At 32.6% G+C, this 18,711-nt stretch overlaps 2 long non-coding RNA genes across 2 annotated transcripts in view; both read left to right on the top strand.

The window, feature by feature from the left end:
* Window positions 1-8,811: 8,811 nt before the first annotated feature.
* Window positions 8,812-18,711, top strand: part of LOC145790449 (uncharacterized) — a 36,106-nt gene continuing 26,206 nt past the window's right edge. The window contains exon 1 of the long non-coding RNA XR_014329164.1: window positions 8,812-8,892. This is a non-coding gene — a long non-coding RNA (uncharacterized LOC145790449). The remainder of the gene's footprint in view (window positions 8,893-18,711) is intronic.
* Window positions 12,550-18,683, top strand: LOC145790048 (uncharacterized). Its single transcript, XR_014328681.1, has 7 exons — window positions 12,550-13,461; window positions 13,690-13,789; window positions 15,358-15,406; window positions 16,485-16,571; window positions 16,673-16,763; window positions 17,069-17,133; window positions 18,433-18,683. It is a non-coding gene; the product is annotated as an uncharacterized LOC145790048 (long non-coding RNA).

The raw sequence follows: 18,711 nt of genomic DNA, 5'->3' as shown, positions 1-18,711 counted from the left end.
CTGACCAAGAAATCAATTTTGAGCCAAGATAAACACAATAGCCAGAGGTAGATCTTCGATCAAAACTGTCACTAGCCTAATTAGAGTCTAAAAAAGCATAAAGAGAAAAAGGCCTAGGTATGAAAAAGAGACCATGAGACAAAATCCCCTTAACATACCTAAGAAGCCTCTTAACTGCTTGAAAATGAGCATTGGTGAGAAGATGCATAAACTGACAAGCCTGATTGACAGCAAATGAGAGATCATGTCTAGTGATAGTCAAATATTGCAAACCACCTACTAAACTTCTATGCAGAGAAGGCTGAGAAAATGGCAGAGAATCAGCTGCAGAAGGCACTGTGTTAACAACCATAAAAGAAAAGCATGGTTTGCAGTCTTTCAAACTTGATTTGTGCAATAAGGCAGCTACATACTTGCCTTGAGATAAGAAATAACCATGCTCATGAATATGAACTCAAAATTCCCAGAAAATAGGACAGAGAACCAAGCTCTTTCATTGAAAAAGCCTTGTGCATTTGCTGAAGAAGTTAAGCAACTAGAGCAAAATCATTACCAGTTAGTAAGATATCATCAACATACACCAAGAGAATGGTAAGACTAGTAGAAGATTTCCTGATAAAGAGAGAAATATTAGACAGACTGTTTGTGAACCCCTGAGAGAGCAAGAAGACTGGGCTTCCTTGAGACCATATAAAGTCATCTTGAGTTTGCAAACATGAGTAGAAGATTGCACTGGAGGCTGCAGCATATAGACCTCTTCTTGAAGGATGCCATGAAGAAAGGCATTGGAAATATTAAGTTGTTTGATAGGCCATTGAAATTGAAGAGCAATACTTAGGAATATCCTGATTGTGGGTTGTTTAGCCACCAAACCAAAAGTCTCATAAAAATCAATTCCTTCTTGTTGCAAAAACCCCTTTGCCACCAATCTAGCCTTATAACGAGCAATTGTACCATTGGAATCTATTTTAATGCAAAAAACCCATTTGCACCCAATGACAATCTTATGAGGTGGAAGGTCAACAAGGTCCCAAGTGCCTTGTTGTTGAAGAGCCTGATATTCTTTCTTCATGGCTTGAAGCCACACAGGAGATTGAAAAGCAACCTAAACAGAGGTAGGTTCAGTGTCAAGAAGAGAGGCAGTAGCAGAAAGGCACTGAGGAAGTTTGTGTTTGGATCTAGTAAACATAGGATGTGTGTTAGAGACAGAAGTGAGAAATGAAGAAGGTGGTAAGTCAATGGTAATAGAAGAAATAGGAATAGGTTAAGCAAGAGAAGCAGAAGCAAGAGGAGAAGAAGAAGGCTCAGAATGAGCAGTAGATGTCATAGAATGAGAAGGAATAGAAGAAGAAGAAGAAGAAGAAGAAGAAGAAGAAGAAGAAGAAGAAAAAGGCTTAGAATGAAACATGGATGAAGAAATGGATGAAGAAGGCCAAAAAAATGAAGTAAGAGCAGAAAAATCCGAAGATGAAGGAGAATGAACTAAGGACTGCTGAGAGAAAGGAAAACAGGATTCATTAAAGACTACATACCTAGAAATGTAGACTTTGCCAGAAAGAGGATCTAGACACCTATAACCCTTAATAGTAGGATGGTAGCCCAAGAAAACACAAGAAATGGATTTAGGTGCCAGCTTATGAGGAGTATAGGGCTTTAACCAAGGGAAACATTGGCAACCAAACACTTTGAAAAATGAAAAATCAGGTAAGGTACGGAACAACATTTTAAAAGTCTTTTGATGTAAAACACTAGAGGACATTATGTTAATAAGAAAAGTAGTTATGACAATGGCATCAAACCAAAAAGTAATTGGAACAAAAGAGTGATGAAGCAATATTATTGGAGTTTCAGTAATATGTCTATGTTTGCGTTCAGCTATGCCATTTTGAGCTTGAGTATAGGGACAACTACTTTGATGAACAATGCCATGAGAAGACAACAAAGTATCAACTCTTTTATTAACAAATTCAATACCACAATCAGTCCTAAAGATCTTAAGAGAAGTTTGAAACTGAGTTTCAATATAGGCTTTGAGTACAAGCAATTTATCATATACATACTCTTGTAATTCCAAGGATAAACCCAAGTGAATCTACTACAATCATCCACTAACAAAACATAGAAATGAAATGGGGCATTAGCCACTGTAAAAGGACCTCACACATCACTATGAACCAAGGCAAATGGACAATTAATAGAAGTATTGGACAATTTGAAAGGAAGCCTATGAACTTTAGACACATTACAATCAATACAAGACAAGTCCTTATTCAATGAAAGTTTATTTGGTAAAAGAGCAGCCATATGTTGAAACTTTAAAGAAAATGGATGGCCTAATCTGTGATGCCAAAGCATATCAGACACAGGAGCAGTAGTGCTAGACTGAAAAACTTGGAGAGAGAATTGCTCAGAAGATGGAATGAACTAGTAAGGGCCATTGACATTAACACCTTTATGTAGAACCTTGTTCGTGCATTTGTCCTGAATGACAAAAGTATTAGCATCAAAAATAACAAGACAATTATGATCTTTGGTAAGTTGATGCCCAAATAAGAGATTTGAAGAGATAGTAGGTACATGAAGAAGATTTGAGAGGTGAAAAGAATAATGTGGAGTAGGCAAGAGACCTTTATCTATGTGACTGACTGGTAAAGAGGAGCCATTACCAACTTGAACCTATTCATGACCTTGATAAGGCTGAAACTGTTGAAGATTAGTCAAGTCATTTGTCAGATGGTTGGTGGCAACAGAGTCAACATACCAAGGAGATATGGGAAGATCGGAGGAAGGCTGGGGCACTGAAGCAGCATAGGCCTTTGACTGAGATAGAGAGGACTGTGAGGAATTGTTGTGAGAAGAAGATTTGAGAGGTGAAAAGAATAATGTGGAGTAGGCAAGAGACCTTTACGTATGTGACTAATTGGCAAAGAGGAGCCATTACCAACTTGAACCTATTCATGACCTTAATAAGGCTGAAACTGTTGAAGATTAGTCAAGTCATTTGTCAGATGGTTGGTGGCAACAGAGTCAACATACCAAGGAGATATGGGAGGATCGGAGGAAGGCTGGGGCACTGAACAGCATAGGCCTTTGACTGAGATAGAGAGGACTGTGAGGAATTATTGTAAGAGGAAGGCTGAAAATTAAGATCCAGTCGATGCCAACATTCAAAAGCAGTATGACTCAGACCTCCACAAATCTGACATCCAGAGTTAGAATAAAATGTGCCTTTGGGTCTATTATTGTTGAGCCTATTACTAGATTTGCCTCCTCGAAAATTATTATATCTGTCTCCTTTAGAACCTCGATATTGACCTCGGCCTTTTGCAGAATGAAAACCTCGATATTGACCTCGGCCTTTTGCAGAATGAAAACCTCGATTAGAAGAACTTGAAGATTCATAACTAGACTGAGAGGAATATGATGATCCTCGTGAAGCAGAGTAAGCAACATGAAGATCAGTTCCAGTGGAATGTTTAAATTTTTGTTCAATATGAATGGCCTCTGAACATAACAAGGACCACAAATTTTCCATTTTGACAGTCTCAAATTGAGCATGAATAGAGGTTTTAAAAGCATCGTATTCTTCTGGTAAACCATTCAAGGTTAGAAATTCCAGATCCTTGTCGTCAACTTTTGCAGAGGCTAAAGCCAGTTGATCTGCAAGTTCTTTGATTTGAGACAGGTAAACCTCCATTAAAGATGATTTCTTACAGAGTGTTTGGAGTTTGGTTTTCAATTGATGGATATAAGAATGTGAAACAGAAGTAAACTACTTCTCCAAAAATTGCCATACATGATCACTGTGAGTCAGATGAAGAGCAAAAGAATAAATAGATGAAGATAGAGTTGTAGTCAGACAAGTGAGCAAATGTGTATCAATCAGTTGCTATTTTGCATAACTTGGATTTGGAATAGATTTTCAGATGCATCAATGAGTTCCAAAGATGGACATGGATTTGATCCATTTACATAATCAAGAAATCTAGTTGCTCTAAGCACATTTGTCATTTGTGACTTCCATATGAGAAAATTATTGGATTCGAGCTTCACTGTGATGAGAGAATTGAAATTTGAAATCAGTAAACTGAGATTTGGTGGTAGAGAAGAATCTGTCATTGAAAGGCTATGGATCTTGCTCACGAGAGCTCAAAGCTCTGATACCATATTGAGAGTCTCACAACTCTTTTTCATTAATCAAAACTATAGCTTACACTTGTATTTATATTGTAAACAAAGAGGTTGTTTGGGATGACCTAAATAAGTGCACTTTTTGTCTTTTTACGAAAAGATGTGCAGAAAAGTGGAGAGGTGATGTGATGGAAAAAAGATAAAAAAATAAAAAGATGGATTATTTCTAACTTCCCAAACTTGGCCAAAATATCTAATCCTAACTAACTCTCTTTAACCATATGTTTAGTCTAACCAACTATATAACAAACTATCTAACCACCACAACTGATTCCATTGTAGTACGCCATCTTAACACTATTATTATAGGCCCGTGATGAACAAGCTATAACAGGCAAAGGCTGCAGCTTAGGTTTGCTGTGACATGGTGATAGAGGCTGCAGCTCAGTACTGTGAGATGATGATGATGAGGAGATAACTTCTTCACAATCTAACAAGTTTTAAGTTTTACACTAAGATCCTAATTATATATCTCAAAATTGTGTATAATAATTGAGTTAATTATTACAAAAACTACTAATATAAATATATTGACTCTTCTGCTAATTTTTCATGATGTTTATGTAAGAAATTATGATTGCGTTTGGTAGAGTTTTTTAAATATGATTTGAGAATAGAGTTGTATTTTGAGTTTGTGAGTTTTGGAATTATGATTTGAGTGTGAAAAATTTGTTTGGTAAATGAGTTTTGAAAAGAGTATAGAATTGAGTGGGAAATTTTTGATGTGGCATATGATATTTGATATAAAAACTTACAACTCATAACCAAACACATAACTCAAAATTCTATTCAAAACTCATAAAAAATTTTAAAAATTTTGGAAAATATTTTTTATTGAATATATAAAAATTAACATGTTCAATTGCACACAAAAAAAAAGAAAAAAAAATATGCACTGTTCCGGTCAACCGATGGGACGACCGGTTAGCTCAAATTTTTCCGCCTTAAACCGAGTTTTCAAAAGTGAGTGCGAAATTAATTTTTGAACGCCACAATCAAACAACATGCAAACTAAGAGCTGGAATCACAATTTCAAAGCACTTCCACATAGAGTCTATAATTTTTGAATTACTTTTCTTCTTCTCTTTTCCTCAATACTTACCTTGTCCCCCAACAGAAAAATTTCTAATTTTGTCCCTTGATTACTACTAATGTATATTTTTAATACAATACTGACAATAAAATTAACATATCAAATAATAAGAGAAGATGATAAAAATAAATGATGATTTTTATTCTTTTTCTAAACTTTCATAACTTTTTGAGAGAGAAGGAGAGAGTCGCATGCATCTTGCAACCTAGGCAGAGGTTTGTTATTTCCTTCTGAATCCGAAAAGTATATTTAGCTTTTAACTGTTCCACTTAGGAATGCAGAGAGAGAGAGAGAGAGAGAGAGATAGATGAAAGGCTATTACAATAACCAACTTATTTTGATGATGATGCTCCTTTGTTTCACTTTCCCCAATTCATTCTAATCGTTCGATCATTGCATGGTTGATGAGAGATTTGGTCCATAGGACTCTTGCCCACTATTTCCATCAACTAACTTCTCACTAGTTTTCCGTTTAAAAAAAACTTCATACTATTTTGACAACTCAATATTCAATTTATAAAATCGATTAATTTGAGATACCAATCATATTGATCACTTACAGATATTCCAAATTTTAAGAGACCAATCACATTGACCACTTGCAGATGTTCCAATTAAAGCCAACGCACAACTCTGTATAAACGGACTCCAAAAAATTATTTACACCTATGAGATTTTGAAGCTAAAACCTTAGAGGGAGTACAAACCCTATAAGCAGCAAATGGGCGGATATGAAAGGATTTGGAAGGATCAAAACAGGTTATATATCTAAAACAATTCATCCCAAACCAAACCAAACCAAACCATTTAATAAATGAGCTTAAATGGGTTGGACAAATAAACCTAACCAATTCATTTATTTCATCTCTCTCTCTCTCTCTCTCTCAAAAATATTTATTTTTATTTTAAAAATATTTTTTATTTAAAAAAAATTATTTTCATCATTTATTTTTAAAAAATATTTTTATTTTTTAAAAAATATATTGTTATTTATTTTTATTTTTTAGAAATATATTTTTTCTATATTTTTTTATTTTTTTGTAAAATTATTATTATTATTTTAAATATATTATATTATTTTTTTATTTAAAAAATATTAATTTTTAATTTAGTTTTATGTTTTATTTTTTAAACAAAAATAATATAAAAGGGGGAATTACTTAACATTGGGACAAGAAAAAAAAATTACAAAAACATTGGGGTGCAAGTGATTCTGTGATGATGTGCAAGTAAAAAACTATGGAGGTGCAAGTGATTCCATGTTTGGGTTTTTATTTTTTATTTTTTATCTGTCCAACTCGTAAGTAATTCCCCCTATAAAAAAAATTAAGAATTGATATTAGAAGTGGTGCCCATTTAGACGGACTTAAATGAGTATCCATGTCCAACTCATGTAAATCTAATTTTGATTGGATTGACAATGAGTAGCCCATTTAAGCCCATTTGTTGATTTCGGTGGTTTAATATGAGTTTTAAATGGGTATGATTGAGAGGGTTCATGGATTTGGGTTGGGTTTGCCACCTCTACCCAAGCCAACCCTTTGAGGTTAATAAGTTATCACCGTAAATAAATTACGCAAGATTTTCTATTTCTAAATATCATTGTTCATCTGTCTCAATAATATACTTTCAATCATTGAATTAAGCAGCGAAATTCTTTATATCTTCAATTTTTCACATAATTTTATGAATGACAGTACTTCAAGACATAAACAAATGATCTTTAACCTAATTAAATAAATTGAATCAATAACTCTACATACTTAGAAAAAAAAATGTCTACAAAAATATTCAGAATTTGAAACATATGAATCAAATTTATTTTAAATATGCTCCAAACTCACAAAATTTCAATATACTATACATTCAAAATTTAAATATTTTTCTGAGTGGATAGCATTCGTTTGGTTCCAGTTAATCAGTGGGGATCAAGAACGCAACTGAATGAAAATATGGTTCCATGCATGCAATCAACTTAGTTTATTAATTGACTTTATTCCTTAAGAAGACAATATGGTACACTGTCGGTGACGTTATACAAGGAATTGTGTTATTTAAATAAATAATGTTTAAAATTATGAGTGAAAAACATACAATTATCTAATCTCACATTTTAAACATAATTACACTATTTTTTTTTTAATAATGTTAAAGTGAGTAAAACTAATGTAAATGGCAGGTAAAAAAAAATGTTTTTTCAACCATTCCACCAACGAATTGGTGATGAAATGACTTAATTGTTATATAAATTAAAATCTTAAAAAATATCTACTTGCATTTTTTCCTAGCCCCAAGAGAGGTAAGTGTGATTTATCCTGAAATTATTATACAAATATCATATCGTCTACTGCTTTCATTATTTTGAAAACATAAAAAGCTGGTTATATAAAATTTCTCATTGTTTAGCATGTTTTCTTATAGTGTAATCATTGGTGTCTCACCTCACCTTGGCTTGAATGGCTCGAATTTTTATTTACTGGTCGTCCGACAAAAAGGCTGACAGCTGCGGTTGTCACTTTGTCGACCGCGGCTGTCATACTTTTTGTCGGACAATTGGCCAGATGATCAGTCAAACGACCGATGAACAAAAATTCGAGCCATTCGAACCAAGGTGAATTCGAGGCAGGTAACATTGCTCTTTCTTATATCATATGACATTCTTAATTATACTTCTTTAAAAAAAAAAATGACAGTGTTACATATGGTACTAATGATGGAATAAATGCTTACAAATTTAACATGATTAAACGTACGGCACAACGGTGTGGTACACATTGGAAGCCTTATCATGTTGCCATATATAGAGGGAGGATATGATTGAGACAATAATACCAACAACAACAGCCCTTCGATTATACTTGGCAGATTGAAATTTTACATTTCCATGATTATCTGTACAATACTTGTATATTCTTTTACGCGTACAGAATTCGATAAATGTCCTACATATCTGATAAAATAGAATTTATGTGATGTGACTGAATTTTGTACATTTAATATTTAAAAATATACGTATATATTATACCTATACCAGTTTTGCACCTTTTTTTTTTTTTTTTTTGCTGCATATAGAGAGCAAGGAATTAGACTCAAGTATACTCATTAAGAGCAATGTTTTATAAAGTTTAATTTTTTATATAAAATTTTTTTTTTTTTTTTTTGTTACTTCTAAACACAGAATAAAGGAGTCCATAAGTTACACTAATAGTAAAAAATTAAAAAAAATTACTAAAAAACCAAAAAAACTAAAAAACTATACAAAAGAATTCTAAACCCTAAGCCTTAAAAAAGTCAAATTAAGACTTGGTTTTCTCTCTATTTTTGTACTTTTTTTCGTAAAAAATTAAAAAAATCATCCTAATTATATTAATTTTTGTCACCTTATATTTTAATTAAAAAATTAAAAAGTTCCTAAATAACTTATTTCCAAGCCAACCTAAGTGAAAAAAATAAGTAAAAAATAAAATTAGATGTAATTTTTTCATTGATTAATGTGAACTTCATTGCCAAAGTGTCCATTTATGTACACTACTCCTCCTTTTTCTATTTGATATTTTTCCATCACAGGTTTCAAACCAAAAAACGAAAAAGTTCCAAGCAATCAATAGGTCTAACAATTCTTTTTTTTTTTCTCAGTCAAAAGAACATAAAGGGGGTGTTTGTTTCAACTTTTCAGGGTCAACTTATGACTTTTAGTTTTGAAAAAGTTATTTTGGACTGTTTGGTTAAACTTATTTCAAACAGCTTCTGATTCTAACAGATTATTTTAACTCAAAAAAGTTGATTCTGAGAAGCTGCTCACCCCTTGCTTCTGATTATCAGCTTCTGCTGTGGATATGTTAATTTATGGTTATACTCTTAAATTTTTTTTTATTATTTTTTAAAAATAGAAAAAGACTCAAATGGATTATAGGTTATTATTATTATTTTTTATGAGAAATATAGACAAACAAAAAATAAAAATTAATTAAAAAAGCTACTTCACAGCTTATTTAACAAACACTACTCAGCAACTTAAATCTATAATCCAACAGCTACACCAAACAGGTTAACAACTTCTAATTAAAGTCATAATCTATAATCTGTTAAATTATAATCTATAAACTATTATAACAATTACACCAAACGGGGCCAAACATTATTAATACGCCAAAAAGAGTTACACTGACAAAGGGGAAGAAGGCAAGGCATAGAAAATGCACCATAGCAAAGATAGCTCATCCAACTAGGTTGGTACTAGAAGAATTTACACCGATTTAACAACTTATTACTTAATTTCACACAAGACAGCAAGAAAAAGAGAGAGAGAGAGAGAGAGAGAGAGTAAAAAGAGGCTAATCACCCCAGCTTCAACATTAAGCTCTCTCACAAGGTGTGTAACACTGTAACTACACCTCTGTGAGGAAAATCTCAAATTTTTCTACAACTCCAACCCATAAAAATATATTCATGAATTTTGGGTTAAAAAAAAAAAAAAAAACCTACAATAATAAAGAAAGATGTTAAAAAAAAGAGAAGCAGTAATTCAACAGCTTCATCTTAGCCATCTCTCTCTCTCTCTGCGCAAACAATTTATCAAACAAGAACACAATCTCTCTCATCTGAGCATTGAAGTTAGAGATCGAAAAACCACTTCTTCACAAGGAATAGTGAGACCCATATCATGATCAAAGCCAAACTCTTCTTCGGCACAGCGAAGAAGGCACTGGAACTCAGGGTGAGTCAAGAATGAGATTGGGACTATGTATCTGCTTCTGTTCTCTCCAACATACACTGCAAAATGGCCTTTTGGCACGTCGAGAGGAAGCCCGGTGACACTGTTGTCGTCGTCGTAGATGTGTTTCTTTCCCAAGCTTGAGCATCTTCTGAGGATTTGTTTGAGAACTGTTGGTTGAGGTAGTTTGTTTGGTTTTCTGATGGCCATTTCTAGGGGTTTTTTTTTTTTTTTTTTTTTGGGAGTTTTAGACAAGTTGTGGGTTTTGCGACTAGGAAGGTACAAAAAAAGGGAGTTTGAGATGGACCAGTGAGGGAGGAGTGGAGGTGGTGGTGGTGGTGGTGGTGGTGGTGGTGATGAAGGGGTAGAGGGGTGTGTGAAGGGTATTTATGAAGAAAGTTGAAAGAGAGAGAGGGGTCCTGTGGGGGTGTGGCATCTGTGGGGGAAGAACAGAGCAGGGGTGTTTTAGGGGTTGTGTTTAGGGGGGACAAACGTCGGACTCAGTCCGTATTACATAATAATGTTTTGAAAAGTTAATAAAAAAGTTAATTTTTTAACATATTTTATTTTATTTTATTTTTTTTTAAATAAAAAATGTAAGATGTGATGGAATTTAAGATAGGTAAAAAATTAAAAGTTGATTTTTTTATTTTAACTTTTCAAAAAGCTAAATAATAAGAGATCTTATATCTGTTTAAATTTAATTTGGTTCTATCCAAATTCGGTTTAGAAAATAATTATAAATTCTAAGCTCGTTCATCAAGTTATATATTTAAAAAAATTAAAATATTCTATAATTAAATTTAATTACATATTATATTTTTTAAAATAAATATATTGACATCAATATAAATTGAAAGATTTTGCTTATGAATTGAATGATTTCTTAAATAAATTCAATCACATTTCACTATAAATGTGAGTTTTAATAAAATCAATAGGGATAAAATTTAAATTCTAATTAAAATATATATATATATATTTTAATGTATTATAAATAATTAATTAATTAATTAATTTAATAATAAGCCGAGTTCAGAAAGTATAAATTATCAACCCAACCCATTAATATTTCGACCGAAAATATTAATCTAGCCCGACTTAAGTGGTGTTTTATAAAGTTGATAAAAAATTAATTTTTTAATTTTTTTAATAATTTTTTTTGATAAAAAAAAACTGAATTAATTTAGATAAAAGGCTAAATTTTTTAATTAAAAAAATTAAAAAACTAAAAAATTGATTTTTTTTTTTTTTTTTTTTTTTACCCGGTTGCCAAAACGGCCCTCTATAAACCAAAACAACTTTCTCCGATTCTAAAAAAAAACACCAAGGATCCTCTAGAGTGAAATTTCCTTAAAGTTTTCTAGAGTGTTATATTGTGTGGTTGAGATTTATTGGCAAGTCATATCAGAAAAATTGATGTGACTTGCCAGTAAATCTCAACCATACACTGTAGCACTTTAGGAAACTTTAGGAAAAAATCACTCTAGAGGATCCTTACTCCTAAAAAAATCAACAATGATTCATCCTACTAAAAATATCACCACTAATAGCACTAATGCATTAAAAAAGTAAAAAAAAAAAAAATACAACTCCAAAATTAAAATATCATATCATTAATGACGGGACCCACTGCCACATAATTAGTGGGAGCACTAATTAGTGCTCCCAAGCATTTTTTTAAAAAAATAAGATTGAATCGATGTGACCATTGTGGTGTTTGTGTGCAGGGACATGGTGGGGCCAAACCTATTGGGTTACCCTTCCTTTGTAGGCCCGCCAAATGACAACACGGACCACTTAGCTTTGATATCTCTCTATCAATTTAATGTTCTCTAAACAAGTGTGAAAGAAAAATAATAATACGCATATATGCACTATATAATACACAAAAATATTAGGTTGCTTGAATTTGATTAGTGTTCAATTTTTAAAAAAATTATTTAAAATTACTTTATTAAGTAAACAAATTAAATTTAAATACATTTTGAAACTTATTAAATTTTATTCAACTTAACTCGTTTACGACTCAAATATTTGATGTAATTTCAAATTTTTTAGAGACCATGAACGAAATATTTAAAATTAGGCAAAAAATTAATTTTATTTTAACGAAAAATATTTTTCATTAAAATATTACCCCTACATCTACCAAATAAAAAAATATATAATTTTTTTTCATTAAAATAAAAATGAAACAAATAAATTTTCAACCTTAGTAACTAAAAAAAAAAAATCAAAAATCAAAAAAAAAATTGCATTAACTACAAAAAAATAAATTCATTTTAACAATAAATAAATAAAACGACATCGTTCACACCGCCTATCCTAACTCTCCTCTTCTTTTCTTCTTTTTCTTTTCTGGCTCTTTCTATCCGAATTGCCCTCTTTCTTTCCCCCTTTTTATTTCTCACAATCTCAAATCCCCAATCCCTTAAACAAAAAACTCTCCAATTTCAAAAATCCCTAAAATACTCTCTCTCTCTCTCTCTCTCTCTCTCTCTCATGACTGCAAGCAGTGGCAGTGGCAGTGGCAGTGGCAGTGGCAGTGGCAGTGGCAGCAATAGCAAGAAAGGACGACAGCGAGCAACGACGGTGAGCAGCGAGTGACGACAGCTAGTAGCGGCAGCGGCGGTGCGGCGTCTCAGATATCTTTGCCGATACCTTTGTCGTTGGGTCGTTCGCCGTGGTCGATATTGGGCCTTCCTCACTGCTTTGCGAGTGTTTTTTTTTTTTTTTTTTTGGTGCTTGTTCTTCTCTTTGGTAAGCTTTCATCTCTCATGATATACAGAGTTTGGTGGCGTTGTTCCGTAATTTTGCTTTGCACAATATATCACAATGGGACATCATTTGGGGTTTGATTTGGGATTGATTCTGGGGTTGTCTTTTTTTATTCTTGCTTGATTTTTTTTCCCTCTGTATTTTTATCAAGTAATGCTCATTGATTTGGGGTTTGTCTCCGATACCATGGGGCTTGAATGTATCACAATGGGGCTTGATTTTGGGGATTGATTTGGGATTGAATTTTTTGTTTTGATTTGGGGTTTGCTGGCTTGTGTTTTTATTTAAAAACCCCAATTTGAAAACCCTAATTTGTTTGTTTCTTATGCAAGTTGCTCATGATGATCTTGTTTGCAACTTGAGTGCCAAGTTAGCATGAGTTATGTGTACAGTGTTATTGTACTTATGCTTTTCCTTTGGTATTAGCTTTTTGACACATATTTCTTTGTTGAAACAATTGTTACTTATATTGATTTGTAAACAGTGAAATATTTTCCATTTTGACACCGCCTAATTAGTTTTATTTTCTACTTTTATTTTTCAATATTTTGGTAATGGAATGGTCACATGGTTATCTTTTACAGACAGTTGGCAAGAACTTGTCCAGCAGATTAAGTCAAAGGGCATAAGGCTTGGTGTGGCATTAAAGCCTGGAACTCTTATTGAAGATGTGTATCCACTGGTAAGCATTTACCCTATTTATTGTTCTTTTAAGTTCTCAAGTTTTGCTATTTACCTGGCATTTTCCCTTTAATGAAGTGGAGTTAAACTGAAGTATTTAAACTAAAGATTATTTGACACATGTGTTGGAAAGTAGAAACAAAAAGCATGTTTCTGTAACGGAGTAAAGTTACACCATAATAAAGATTGTTTGATACCTTACATTTAGCACTTATTTTCTCTTTCCTAGTCCGCAGCTTGACAATGAAAATCCTGTGGAAATGGTTATTGTGATGATTGTGGAACCTGGATTTGGTGGACAGAAGTTCATGTCAGAAATGATAGATAAGGTGCGTAAACCATCGTTATTTGTATTGATGTTGTTATTCCATCCTTCTCATTTCCACAGTCCATAAATGTGGTTTTTAGGCACACACACTCAAAAAGAAGTACCCATCACTTGATATAAAGGTAAGCCCATTTCTAACTGTGATGCTTTAGTCATCTTATATCTGCTTGTATTCATTATCCATGTTGCTGTTTCTCTAGTCTACACCAAAGTTACCCAAAACTCTCTTTCCAAAACAACAAATGCAATTTAGGATTTTTTACCCTAAATGTTATTGGCAAACATCTAGGGATGAATTCTTGAAACCCATAAGAGATATTTTGGAAACACTTGACACATTGTGTTGCTGTTATAATTTTTACGAATTCAGAAAAAACATTATGAAGTTGTTTATAAGGAGAAAAGACCTATCTCAATACATGAAGGCGGGTTTCAACTAGATTTTCTTATATATGCTATAGGAAATAGTTCAAGGATTTAAAGTTTAAGATTCATAATTACATTGGAGATTGTAACGTCTCTTGATCTTAATTAAGATGTCACTGCATTCAAGAAATTTAGAATTCGAGATGTTGACGCCCCAAAATCACCAAACGATGTTGGATTACCATAAAACTTGGCAAACATGACCGCCTAGGAACAAAAGACTTGTGGGAGAAGACAACACTCGAATTGGGTTCCCGGTTTGGGAGTTAGAGTTGGATTTCGGTCTAGGAAAACTAGTTCCTTAAGAAACTTAGAATTCGAGATGTTGACACCCCAAAATCACCAAACGGTGTCGGATTAGCATGAAACTTGGCACACATGACTGCCTTGGCACGAGAGACTTGTGGGAGAAGACAGGACTCGAATCGGGTTCCCAGTTTAGGAGTTAGAGCCAGATTTCGGTCTAAGCAAACTAATTCCTTAAGAAACTTAGAATCACTACAAGAAATTAGTTTTTTAGAGACTAATATTTAGGGACTAGTTAGATTTGGCCCCTAAAAATAATCTTTTGGAGACAAATCTAAACTTATGGTAATTTACTTATAAAAATACAAAAATGACTTCCCTGTTATGCTGTGTAACTTTTTGAGACTAATAATTTTGGTTGTCAATACATATTATTGATTTTTTAGGGACCAAATAATGAAAAATTACAAAATCTCACCTGATGCAAATACACGCTCTTATGCTTTACAAAACACGATGCGTAAAAACTTCTCTTTCTATATGTCAAGCTCCATCGCAAGCTTCATTGTAGCTTGCAGCTTCATTGTAGGTCTCTCTATATGTCAAGCTTCATTGTAGATCTCCATTGTAGATCAGTTTGAGATCTACAAGCTTAATTATTCATCTTCACATTTTCTGAACCTCGATTATACAGAGATCAGTTTGAGATCTACCTTGTTCTTCGCATTTTTTGTATATTTGGTGCGTCTCTCTCTCTCTCTCTATATATATATATATATTGTAGATCTATGAAGAACATAATAAGTAGTTCACATTTTTGTTTGACTGGCCTGCACATTGTCATGGATGCAGTTTTTCTATAGGTTGATTCTTCATATTCTTCTTCATTTTTTGCAGATTTCTGCTACTTGGAAGACATCAATTGGTTAATTCACTCTCAATCAAGGTATTTCTTGATCCTTTAACTAGTATTGAGTTTTTAATACAAATTGTAGCCAAAAATTAGTTTTAATGTTCAATTAATAAAATTAATTTAACTCATCCTGTTTAATTTTTGTTTACTTCATCCTTTTGATGTGAATTTTAATTATAGGTATTTTTCGACCCTTTTGATGTGAATTTTAATTTAACTCAGGTTTGTTAAGGGAACCAGACCATATATGTTCCTTGTTCTATGTTGGCCGGAACATCTTTTGTGTGCAAAAAATGATTGTTCTGTGTTCCCTGTTTTGTGTTAGCTGGAACATCTTTTGGCTGGAACATTTTTTTCAACTCCTGCATGGTAAGATTGTTGTTAGAATTCTAGGGGGGGAGGGGGAATGTGCTACTGGAACAAGTGGAGAACCCAATTGATAGACACAAAGCTAAAAAAAATGTTTTAAGTCTCTTGATAGTAATAATTAGTCTCTTTGGAGACCAATCAAAGAGTGCTTTGTTCACAAACTAGTGAACAAATTTAAATTTGTAAAACTATTACATTAAGCCATACATATATAGGCATACGTACTATTTAATTAGGAAACTAAGAAATAGGAAACAACTAATATAGAAATAAAATCCCGTTCAAACCTAATAAAATAAGAAAAAATATAGCCATTACACTTGGACTTAACATTGCCAAACCTTAAAACATTTAAAAATTCTTGTCCTTTCCATCTAGGGAGGTGCTGAGGCAGGGTGAAATCAGATTTGAAGCAGGTCCCAGTAGGTAAGAAGAATAAACCATCTTGCTGTTTGAATAACATGAACTCCTGATCTCAACTATGCTTTTCTCAGTAGACTACATACTTATATCTTTTGATTTATTCTCTACTTCTATTATCTACGATTGGCCTATGAGTGTGTTTGTTTTTGGCTGAAGGCTTGGATGATTTGGGTTTATGAGTTTCTGTTTTTGCCAACATAGCAATGTTGTTTCAAATTCTTTAAAATGAACTATGGAACCTTTGAGTCACATACCAATGTATTACATATACATGCACGAAAATGAAGGTGACTCTGTTCAGGTTTACTACATAATACAGGTGACTCTCTTCACAAGAGGAAAAGCTCCCATCACCCAACAATTGCCTGGTGAATCAGAGAAGGATTGTGCTGATTTTTCTTCCAAGGTTATTAATTATGACATATACACTGGAAAATTCTATTTGCCTTTTTGATCAATTTCATATTTTTCTTTGTTGAGGAATGAAATATTGTATTCTAAGTGTAGATCTTGCACTTGAAAGGAGACATGACGAACATTGAATTTGTGAAAGCCAGTCTCTCAGCCGAAGGCTTTGATGTTGTTTATGATATTAATGGTATGCATTGCAATAACTTTTTGCTCCTTATACAATCCACACAATGTGTCCTATCTATGTGTTTATTTTAGACTTGTTAATTATGTTCTAGTTTTTGTTATAAATTTGGAGTGTTTATATTGTTTCAATTGTTCTAGTTAATTACTTTGATAGCCTTCTTAATATCATATATGGAGTTTGTGGTGTTACGTTAATTGGGTATTGTCATTCATGTCTTGTTCATCATCTATGGCCAGCATTTTACCTTTTAATCTTGGAAAAGTAAATTACTAAAGTTAAAATTTGTGTGTGATAATTCTTTCAAGATATGGCTTGCGACACATTCTTGAAAACTGTTCAAAAGTACAAGCGTAAATTTGTTATTGTACAGGTAGCATTATTTTAATCTTGTTGGTCAAATGTCAATTTTCTATATTGGATATAACGTTGAATGTGTCATTCTTTTCTTCTATTGTTTCCAGATTGGAGAAAGCAAACCATTTGTATATGAGTTTCTAACAAGCCTTCCTACAATTATAGCTGATCTTGAGGCCCATCAGATTCATTCATTTTATGAATCAGTAATTTTGGTGGAGTTTTCTATGAACTATAACATTGTTGGAGCATTCTCAACATGTAGAATGCTGATTTCAGTAAAGTATTTTTAGATCTATAAGGTTACCCAGTTTTAATAATACTTTGATAGGTTGGAATTTGTAGAAGTTTGAATTGCTTTCTTCTTGCAGGAACTCATAGACATCAAAGGTGATGGAATGGCTGACATGGTATTTCGTTGTATTCAGGAAATGGACATTAATAATCGGATGATGGTATGTAGGTCATTTTGTAAGCAATAATTCTTATAGTTTTTTACTTAAAAGCATTTAGTATTATCAATCTTAATAGTTATAACAATGACATATATATCCTACAACTTTGATGAAGATACACTTGTCTTGCGATATAGATTTTTTCTGTACCATGTGACCACTTCATGCATTGTACAATATACACTTTGTAATGTATTTGAATTTATTTTCAAGTATTTTTTAACCCCTAATTTGTTTTGTTTTTCGTAGCTCTACCAGCACATAGTTTTAAGTGGAGGGAGTACTATGTATCTTGGATTGCCTAGTCGGTAATAAATTTAAATCATTTTTGCATAAATTAAAATCATTATGTTGCTTTCTTCTTGGTGATATCATGAAACCATGTTAATTTTGGAGTCAGCCCTCGTAAACCCACATGAAGAATATCGACAAAGAGGTTTGGCGATACCTGTGTCAATTATGGGATGATAAGGCGTACCAGTTAATGTTTTAAATTTTAAATATTAAAGTATAAAACACATGCTGAAATTGATAATAGAAGTTAATACCTTTGCATATGCTACAAATTAGATTTAATTGTTGAATACACTTGTAATGCAATCGCACACACTTGTGTTGAGGCTGCAACTCTTGTGTAGGCTGCTTGTACTTGGGCTGCTGATAATGCTACACTTGTAATAGAAGTCAAATATTTTTTTTTTTAAAAATTTTCTTTCAATTTGCCCCAAAATCTGAGCTTTTATTTGCTTCAAATGCCTTAGTTAAGTTCTTCAAGGTTGATATCTATTTTTGGATTTCATCTACATCTCTTTTACATTTTTTAACTTTGTTTACACTTTTGATTATGATCATGTGTGCAGGATTTTCATCCTTTCTCTATGACTATAGACGGTGATAAGCTTTTGTGGTCGTGGAACAATTAATTGTTTAGGGCATGTTGCTCTTGTAACTGAACTTGTGAAGAGGTGGTGCGAGAGAAAGACAAAGTTGAAGTCGTCATAGAGTTCTAACTCATACAATATTGAACTATTTTGATCTTGTTTTGGGATTTAACTCATATAATGAACTATGTTGAAGTGAATTTGGATACTTAGAGTTTTGATTTTTGTAATTTGCTTTTTGTATATACAAGAATAGAT

Source organism: Camellia sinensis, chromosome 5 (genome assembly GCF_055761805.1).
Source record: "Camellia sinensis isolate YWXY chromosome 5, ASM5576180v1, whole genome shotgun sequence".
Classification (NCBI taxonomy): Eukaryota; Viridiplantae; Streptophyta; class Magnoliopsida; order Ericales; family Theaceae; genus Camellia; species Camellia sinensis.
The sequence above is the reverse complement of the archived record's forward strand: the minus strand, read 5'-3'. Positions and strand labels throughout refer to the sequence as shown.